Raw genomic sequence first — 8,511 nt, 5'->3', positions numbered from 1 at the left:
CTGTTGTTATATTGATATAGATTTTCTTTAAATGTATCCAGTGTTCCATATCATCCCTTTGAATCACAGCCTACTGGACTGAAATGAGGGCGGTTCTGTTGCAGAATTTTATAAGGGTTGATGGCATATACGTCTTTGGAGCATGAATAAAGACAAACAAGAGGAGCCGACTTATTGCCACAGACAGCTGATGGTTTGCGGAATAAGGAAGGAGTGGCTTGACATATTCACTGAAGTCCTTCATACCGACAGCTAAAGTAGATTTATAACAACAGAATGTGAGGGTATGCAAATGTTGAGAAGATTGGCTGTTGCTCGTCACTGGCAGTGCATTGCTCGTCACTGGCATTTTTCCTTCAAGCCACTTATAGGAAAGAACAATAAATGCCAATTTCAATGTTAACACACTACACACTCAAAACATTGCAAATGTCAAAAAAAGGCATTTTGTCACTGCTTTCAAAATCATCAAATCAGACTCTGTGATGATACTTTCTGATGAAAACATTGACTTTCTAATAGGTCACCCTTTATGAAACGTTTTCTAAGTTGTAACTAATGACTTAATTGTTAATAAATAATAATAAGCTGTATAGATCAGTTATAACCCATTATTACATGCAACGTTTGGGTTGCCAGATTCAAAAAATTGTATCCATGTCTTATCTCTTTAGTTCATCTCCAACTCCAACGTGCTTGGAAAAGAAGGGGTGAGCGGAGTGATATTCAGTTGGTTGCAATCTGCAACCTCACCACTAGATGCCACTAAATCCTGCAGACTGCTCCTTCAAAAAAGTTAAAATGCAACGCTCTGACACTACAAATAATCATCCATGTCCTTAAACAAAGGTGCAGTATCAACAGTAGTAACGCCGCCTTGGCAACTACTCTCCTCTCACTGCACAAACCCTAGCTAACACGTGCAAAATAGACTCATGATTTCTAGCACGTAACGCTCGATCACCTCTTCCAGAAAACTGCATGTCCCCCCACAATGTGCATCATTTCAAGGACACGGAAAGATTGATGGATTCCAATATTGTAGGATCTTCACTCGGCGAAGCAGATTCACACGCTAACTTTCATTTCACAAAAAATCCCAAGAGTGTAATGACAAATACACCTCCACAACCTGTCACAAGGGGCCAAAGAGAAAACCACAGCTATCAGAGCATCTAATTTATAAAAGCAACCCTCCAATAGAAGGATGGACCCAAATGAGAACATTAAATCTTCATTGTTCCACAGACTTTAAACATCTGACGCTGTGTTGTGCGTAGCTGCTTATTTGAAGAGTCTTATTGAGTTATTGAAGGACACATGTACGCGCAAGTAATCCGATTGTGTATAAACGAACACACAATGAGCCGGAGAGAAAAGAATGAACATTTGAGGCCGCTGCTGGTCATAATGTCCAAGGCATGCCCTTGCTGTCTCTGGGTAATCAACATGCTTTCCCCCTCCTCATTTCAGCTGAATGTCAATGGTGCCAGAGCAAAAACTGATGTGTGAGCTTTGACAGAGCAGCCTAAGACCTGCAATCAATACTGCTGTCCCTTAGAGCCACCGGCTTCTTACCCTTGCATGCACATAAAAACAGAAACACATACATAGACACAAAAACAATACTCCTATGTGTCGGATTTTCCCACTCAATGAAATTTTACAACAGCAATCAGCGCTACATTGTTATTGTATGAGCCGTTATCTTTCATTGGTGGGATTTTCTCCTCCATTGCTTTGAGACTTTTTTCGAATCAGTATATAAAAGGCAACAATTTCCAATTTCTTGCACGGAAAATTAAGCCCTTTGCCAGTCAGAAGCTTAATGTTTTTTGTTTCTTTTTTTTAACCCATCTTTGAATAAAAAAGGTACAACTGTAAAAATATTAGAATTCTTGTAGTGTAAAATAAAATCTGTTGTACTAAACATTAGAAATATCCCTGCATCACCAGGAAACTGTAGCCTGAGACGACTGCTGGATAAAAAAAATAGCAGCCGAGGGGAATATATTGGGTTTTTTTGACAGATGTGTTAATGAGACAACGCTAGACATGTCATCTTTAAATATATGAGCGTAAACAGAGGAAACTGCTTGCTCCACACAGCATTATGGATGCAAATCTTGCAAATTTCTCCCAGCATGTGGAGACAAATATCCTTACACTGTAAATACACCTTTTTATCTGCGTGGGTGGTGTCAAGGTTTAATACAAATGTCCTGTCTATCCAGTGCTTAATGATCAAATCCTACACATGCAATAGTCTACTTGTGTTGGTTTGGTATTCAGTAAGATTTACTGTGATTGTGTCGTGTTATTTATATTGTTTATATTTTTCATTTATTTGTTTGCCTATTGAAAAATATTATTTCAAAATAGAAGCCACTTTTACCTCCATATGCTCACGAATCCAAGAGACAGAGGTATGAAGCTGAAAGTTCATACAAACTTATTACAATATTTACTTCAATATTAACACAACCCAAAGTTCATTTTAGCCTCATGTTCAAGGAAAACATATGTAATGTCACGGTTCTAATGTGGGTAATAAATACTGAGCCGAGCGATTAACTGTAAACAGTGTATGAGAGCGATGCTGCGGTTTGAAGTCTTTTACCTCGGCCCTACCAAAACAAAAAACACATGCTTTCATCAGTCTACAGGTGGATGTCAGACAGAAATGCAATGTGAATGTACTTTAGTTCCTACTGGATGACACAACAGCCTGCCATTAAAACAGACACACAGCAAGCCCTGTATCTGATCTATACAGTAAACACTGGATTAACCATTTTCTCACTTAAGCGGATCCAAAGTGTTGCTGTTACTTTGAGGTAATAATGGTATGTAAAGAAAACCATGGAAGTCATTCACTGTCACTGCAAAACGATCCCTCTATGCCAAGTAATGCATGTCTTGTGTCTTTTGCCTAATGTGTTTGAGCCACCAATCCCTGACTGAACCTGACTGAAGTGTGTTGACATGGGTGTAGACAGGATATTGTGGTGATAGCGAGGAAGGCAAAAGCCATCAAACATTTCTGCTGTTCGTGCATCTACAGCAGCGGGTTTTTTTTATATTCTACCAGATTTATTCTCTGAATTCGAGCTCTGTTGACACTTTTCACACAAACAACCCCCCTCTAACAGACAACCTTTTAGCATCAGCCAGATAGCCAATCTTAGCACAAAGCAAACATGAAGCTGAGAAGAGTTGACAAGTCACTGTTTGTCCACCCTTTTTGCAGGAGTCAAGAAGGTTGATGCGCCAGTGTGATCATTCCTCAAAGTAGGTCAGATCGGCACCCAGGCTGTTCAATTTATAAACCTTTTTTAAGCTGGAATCTAATCTGGAAATCAGAGTTTTTTTTCATGTTTTCTTCCTTTTTGTCTAATTTGAATAATAAAAATGTGAATCTTAAAATGACATGCTTTCGAGAACACAGCAGGGAAAGCAGCACTGAAAAACTCATCCTTGTGTATACTCACACAGAATATCCTATGTGGTTCATTTCCACTAATCCCTTGCTGCGCTTCAACATTTCTGTAATTCCAACAACTGAGAGCAGCCCTACAGCTGGGAAGACAGCAGCTCTGGGGTTTACGTGGATAATGGTTATAAACATATATGCGCACTGCATTTCCTTTTTGTTCAAACGGGAGAAACAAGGAATTAGCCCCTTCCCAATCCCTCTGTAGAGAAAATAGGCACCAGTCAGAATTATGTCAAACCCCTTTTCAAAAGTCCCTCGCTTTATGAGATATTCAGAAGAATTTCTTGGAGAGAGCCGGAGCTTGAAGATTGAATTAGGTATGACAGCAATTCTTCACACACGATGCCAGAAAATTTGTAAGGGCTCCATTCTAGAGCAACAAACTGGATGTTAACTCATCTGTACAAAAACACGCGTTTCTCGAACTAGGTTTAAAAAGGAAAAGTATGTAACATTTAGGGGGATTAATTGGCAGCAATGGAATATAATATTCATAACTGTTTTAATCAGTGTATAATCACCTTAAACTGAGAATTATTTTCTTAGAAAAAGCCATTTATATCTACTTAGGGAGCGGGTTGTCTTTCACAGGGTGCACCATCTTGCACCGCCATGTTTCTACAGCAGTCGAGGACACGCGCACACGCACACACACGAAATGGGCAAAGTGAAGAATACTTGACATAATTTGCAACAAAAACAGACATGTAAACAAAAGTGAAACCTAATTCAATCATCCACCTCCGCTATGTTTACACAAGCACAGCAGGCATGAATTTCTTTCTTATTTCTCTGCTGGCTGATCAGCCAGGTGGACAGAAGACAGGAGGAAGGACTGATATTGACGGATGTCTGTGTTATTCATTCTTTATAAACTTCACTCTTGTTTATTTTATATTTGTTTTCAGTGAGATATTAATTACTTCATATAGTGACTTTGTTGTTGGAAACATAACTGTTGCTGCTCTAGAAACAATATTTAAATACATTAGAAATATTAATTCTAACCCTGTTCTGAATTTGTGCACAATAAAATGTCCCACTCAGAATGTATCTGGGTCACAATCCTTTTTAAGGATCTTTTGATAATGTAAACAAAATTACAATTGGCCGATATATTGTTGTCAGAACACCCAAATATCAATATCCTCCAGCAGCTCCATCAGCTGCAACAGTCAAATGCTAAAACTTTGATGCATGCATGCTGCAAAACAAGTATCTTTACTTTCTATTACAAGTTTTAATATATAATGTTTACATTTAATTAAGTATTTTTTACATTCTCATATTGACACTTAATCTAAATTCTTCTTCCATTCCTAACAAAAAAGCACTCTAACGTTATGTCTCCTCCCTGTACCTTCTTTGCCCTTCAGTTCATCCCCTTTCTTGTATTTGTCCAGACTACCTGCAGTGAAAAAGTATCTAGGTAAGTACAGACGTGTCTGTATGGGTGGGCATGTTTGTTGCCTTGCTGAGTTGCTCAACACTATGTCCATCCCTCATCCACCGCTTTCTCGCAGCCCTCTGCTCCCCTGCTTTATAGCTGCTACTTAAGTAAACAGGGGATTTTCTCTTCCTCCTTTTCTGTCCTGTCCATCAGACTCGACACAAGTTACGGTTAATGCCCAAGAGAGCAAGGGAGGGAGACGGCTCGCAGCCTTTTTCCTCTGCTGCTCCGACACAGATTCGGAGCTGGAGGTTGTCTGGGAGAGGTGAGCCAAGAGGGAAAATAATTATTTCCATGGGAGACGATGCATGTACCCGCACAGCACACGCGCGTGCATATGTGTGTGCGTGCATACGTGTGTGTGTGCATTTGAGACAGTTAAATGTCTCCTTGCCTTCTCACCAACAAGAGAAAATAAAGAGCCAAACATGTTCTTTCACTGGCTCTCAAAGAGGGACCATTACTTTCATTATTTTTACCTCTGTGACTCACACGTAGGCCAACCAGACATTTTGCTACTTTGCTTGAGTTGGAAAGGTTTCAAATACATCATTTTTGGAGACCGGCATCAACACTGCAAGCATCCAAAGAAATGTGGGTTTGATGTCCCTTTTAAATTAGTTTAGGGGATTACTTTTTTGGACCCTTTCTGTTACCCCAAGGAAATATTCATCACAAGAAACAGAGAAAAGAAAATTATCCAGTAGGACTAGTTCTCCTTTGGTCGTGCATAGCTGTGAGGAGCTTAACTCAACTCAAAACTCTTACCTCTGTGCTGAGTTCACACTCTCAGTAGTATATCAGAAACTAAATCAGAAGCCAAAAGGCTGCCGACACACTTCAAAACACCATTTTAACATATTTTATGATCAATTTAAAATGGCTCCCATATGTTGCGAAATGGCAATTTTTATCTTTGCACCTTTCGCTGATTGTAGTGCATACATAGTGGCTAGATTGCATCCAGACTACACTATGAGGAATTCAAATCTGACTCAACTGCCTTCATATGTCGCCACCCACAGATTCTCATCAAACTGTCATTATTTGATTCATTCAAACAAGAGAGGAGGTGCCCAACAGTGCATGGCTATCACAATGTCTCCGTGCAGTATTTAAAAAAAAAAAGCTTTACAATAATTTACCTAATCTGGTGGCAGGTCTTGGTAGACTCTCTGGGCCTCTTCTGACCAATGGCACATTTTCTCAGGTAGCCATCTTCTCAAACACCGTACATCCGTTTGTTATTTTGGGGATATAGTTGGAATCCTCAGAAGCTGCTTCCTCCATCTTCTGGAGAAGTTGAAGCATTTTGTTGCTGCTGAGCAAGTCCAGTAATGTTTCCTCTTCCTCTGCAGGTTGGCTTCAGGATAGATGAGTTATTGCAGCAGCCCCCGTAGTCTTTATAAATAGCAGCACCAAAACAGTTTCCAATCTTCTAGAAGAACTGCTTATATATTCAGTATGATTCTCCAAAACACCATCTTGGCAAAAAGCCTCTCGTCATTTACTAAATCCTTTTGGTTTGGCACTTATTTCTCTGTAACTGCCTGAGTGAGCTGCCCTTTATAGACAACAGGAGCAATCAAGGTAATCATGCAGGTGTGGACTGATGGTCTGCTCCTTTAAGTTCCAGAATAGGAGGCTCCAACATCCCCAACCACACCCAGCTCAGGCCTCCTCTGAATGTGTCACAGTACTGCAAGCATATATTTGGCCCTCGTTATTTTCCTTTGCTCAGTAGAGCTCAAACACTCTACTTATATTTATTGAAGTAAATCTATCTTATTCTAAAGTCCAAGATGGCTATAATATAGATTATTTTATGAAATGCTGTTATCCAAACACATTATATATAATGCCAAAAAGCAGAGGTAACTTCTTCTCTGAAGGTGACACAGGCTGTGACAATTCAAAAAGGTCACTTTCTTCTGTGCTAATTAAAAGTGGGGCAGGGAAAAGACCCTTTGTTAAATATCACATATCCCAGAGAATGCCAAAGACAGCATGATAATGAATGCTTGTGATGTCTCTTAAGGTTAGGCTTTCCATCTTCATCTTGCTTGTTTTCACTGGCAGGTCAAAAGCAAGGCTGAGCCTGCACGACCCTGTCAGTCTGCTAATTCTTCTACTTCCTTTTTGCTCTGAATTAGTATGCAAGCAGAGTTTGACCTTTTATATCTAATATGCATCATTTATAAAAATGACCATATACTGCGCATACTATTGCCATATATTAAACTTAAATAAAGCTCTCAAAAGCATACTTGTTTTGTATTCAAAGACCTCTGGGTCAGAGTTTTAGTGGTATCAAAGGGTTTTGCTGTCATGCATACAATCAGACAAAAGATAAACAAAAGATATAATTTTCTCAAAGGTCTCATTTTAAAATGTAATTTAGGAGATAAATAGTCAGATAACCAGACAGGGATACCAGCTGGTATACAGATGTAACACCTGGCATTTCAAATACCTACATTTTAGATGAGAGACTATTTAAAAGGGAAAATTGACTGACATGATATTAACAATTTATCAAACTTAACTGTGATTACTGAGAGTGTGGTAGCAGGTCTCCCATGCCCAGCCCTGCTGCCCTCATATCTGATCCCTCACTGCTGGTCTCCCTCCTTCCTGCTGAGACAGGTGATCTGATGCTGCAAAAGGAAGCCGAGACCTCTCTTTTTTTTCTGCCAAAGTTGTGTCATGTACCTCCACCTCCTGCCTCGCCTCCCACAGCCAGTGATTATTGTGTACGCTTACGTTGAAGAAGTTACTAAAATAGTTAACTGCAATAGTTTAATAGTTTAAAAAGGCATTTTTTTAACGGCACATGCTGTATTTGTAGATGTGGTTACTGTGTGAAAGCCCCTTTAGGAAAGAACACAAAAAGGATTCATTTTTGCAGCTAAATTTATTCTTCTCACAGATAACTGAATTTGAAGTAAAATTCCAAAAAGTAAAAACAAACTTATGCTCATTTCAAATATTTAACAATAATTGGTTGAGCTTGCTGACTCTGAATTAAGCTTTGTGGCTGGTGGGCCTACACTGCTGTCCCCTATTTGACAAATATGCCATAATCAAGAAACTGCTTTACATTCCCTTCCATATTTCAAATTCTGATCTGGGTAAAACAGGTGAAGCTGACAGTCTTGCTGGCAGCTCTCATGCTGGTGTAGACATTACTCATCTGGTGGGAGAAATCCACAGAACAGTTCCTCAGTGCTGGGCAGCACTGTCACTGGTTATAATGGAGAGCCTTAAAGGACAGGGTGAATTCTTTAGGATAGACTATTCATATAGATAACAAGCACAGTGCTGCACTTTGAGCGATAAAATAGCTTTAAAATAGCTTTAAAAGTCTTTTTATAGAGATTTGTCCCATAGTGTTGAAAAGGCTTGTTATGATGGTCTGATGCTCATGTAAATGGCTGTGATCAGAAAGCGAACAAATTGTGACGCTGCATAACTATCAACATTGTGCGAAGCATAATCAAAAAATACTTAATTTCTCAAGGATTATTGAACACTACCATGTTCATTATCTTAAAATTGTCTAAAA

The sequence above is a fragment of the Anarhichas minor genome, unplaced genomic scaffold (assembly GCF_050575085.1).
Source record: "Anarhichas minor isolate MPS153535 unplaced genomic scaffold, ASM5057508v1 ptg000028l, whole genome shotgun sequence".
In the NCBI taxonomy this organism is placed as follows: Eukaryota; Metazoa; Chordata; class Actinopteri; order Perciformes; family Anarhichadidae; genus Anarhichas; species Anarhichas minor.
Note: the sequence above shows the minus strand (reverse complement) of the source record.